We start from the raw sequence: 1,819 nt of genomic DNA, 5'->3' as shown, positions 1-1,819 counted from the left end.
GGGCGGGGCCACGACAGCCTGGCGCTCCCTCGCTGGAGGAGGGCGGGAGGGCGAGCAGCCAGCGGAGGAGGTTCCGGGGTTGAAAATAGGCGGGATCTTTGATCACCTCGCCCCATCTTGCAATCGCGGTGCTCCCACACTCAGCTCAAGGCAAGAGTAACTTCACTTACCTAAGATCCTGCCTTTGCTTTCCCCTGTGCTTGTTAGATTTCCACAGGTCGGACGCCTGTGAGGTTAAGAAGGAGGTGACCCCCGTGGAAATCACCGCCCCTTTCTCCCAACACCCCCAGACTCAGCGACTTCTAGCTTCCCATTTCCTGGGGGAAGCGAGGCCCAGGGTAAGAAGGTGCAGAACATCCCTCCCAGATAGAAGTGCCTGGCAGAGGTTCAGCTGATGTCAACAGAGAGAAAGCAGAACCTGAAGCTGGGAGAGGCTGCGAGTAGAACGCCGAATTTTGAATTCCCCCCACCATCATCACCCTCCTTCCTCTTGGAGCTTGGACCCAGAAACAGCCCCATTAACCTACTTGCCTGTGTAGGTTTGTTCTGGAGATTCCCAAGCCCAGGCTGTGTGTCTGTTTTTAAAAATAATATATTTCCATAGTAACAGCTCCTGCCTATGGAGCACGTGCAGAGGGGGTGGTAATGACGGGGAAGCTGGCAATGTAGCACTGGACTGAATAGATTCAGCCATAAGACCTTGCCATTCCAAGTATGTGATATCCCAACAAGCTCCCAAGAAATGGTGCTGTAGGTACACTGCCCAACCTCTGGCCTCAGGAGCCATCTTTTCCTAGACTCAAGGAGTTGATTCAACCTCTACAGGACTGGGGCTCATCAATGCTTGCTGAGGACAGGGGAAGGAAATACCTGCAAAAGGATTCAAAGGAATCCTGTGGGAATTCACGTTCTCCCAAGAGCCCCTTCTTCATACATGTGGGAAGGTCTTTGGCACACAGTCCCTTTCTTAAAGAGGTAGGATGGAAAGGTGTTAAGTATCTTTCTCGCAAACCCAAATAGTTGTCTGAGGAATGAGCACAGGAAAATAAGAGAATAAACAATGCCTTCTAAAGTGTGAGGTTGCAGGGCTAGGTAGAACCTGACAGGTCAGCAACAGGTTTGTCTGAGCCAGAGGAGGTGGTGGGGTAGGCTGGGCCTCCCTGGATTTCCCCGTAAGGAATGATGGGGAGAGGTGGGGATGAATGAAGTAACCTCCTGTGGCCTGCCCATGTACTGTCACTGGACTGCCAAATCAGTGGAGATTCCTAGAGGCTGGGTTTCTAATCTCAAAGGGAGGAGAAGGCATGAAATCAAGGGAGGAGAGAACTCAGGGCCAGAACCCAGGGATGCAGGAGGAAGCTGTCATTGGGGAGAGCAGTTAGGGTTTAGGGGAGCAGGTTATGCAGGAAGTTGTCCAGGTAGAAGGTTTCCCTATGAAGACCCTCTTCCCCCAAGAATCCTTCAGGAACCCTCAGAATCCCAGTGATCTCCATTCTCCGACTTCTTTGATTTATTCCCTTAACTTCTCCACTGAGTGCTTGGTCCTATGCTGCCAGATACTGCTTCACAATTCAGTCTTACATGAGTCTCCCTAGTTAGTCCTCCCTCTTTTTTTTTTTTTCTTTTTTTGAGACAGAGTCACTGTTGCCCAGACTGGTGTGCAGTGGCGACATCTCAGCTCACTGCAACCTCCACCTCCTAGGTTCGAGTGATTCTCCTGCCTCAGCCTCCCAAGTAGTTGGGACTATAGGCATGCGCCATCATGCCTGGCTAATTTTTGTTATTTTTAGTAGAGACAGGGTTTCTTTTTTTTTTTTTT

General features: G+C 50.7%; 1 protein-coding gene across 1 annotated transcript in view; it reads right to left on the bottom strand.

Annotated features, from left to right (window-relative positions):
* Positions 1-1,819, bottom strand: part of C2CD2L (C2CD2-like) — a 15,493-nt gene that overhangs the window by 9,452 nt on the left and 4,222 nt on the right. The window lies entirely within an intron of this gene.

This window comes from Colobus angolensis, unplaced genomic scaffold, assembly GCF_000951035.1.
Source record: "Colobus angolensis palliatus isolate OR3802 unplaced genomic scaffold, Cang.pa_1.0 Scaffold7, whole genome shotgun sequence".
Classification (NCBI taxonomy): Eukaryota; Metazoa; Chordata; class Mammalia; order Primates; family Cercopithecidae; genus Colobus; species Colobus angolensis.
This window is presented reverse-complemented; position numbering and strand designations above follow the sequence as displayed.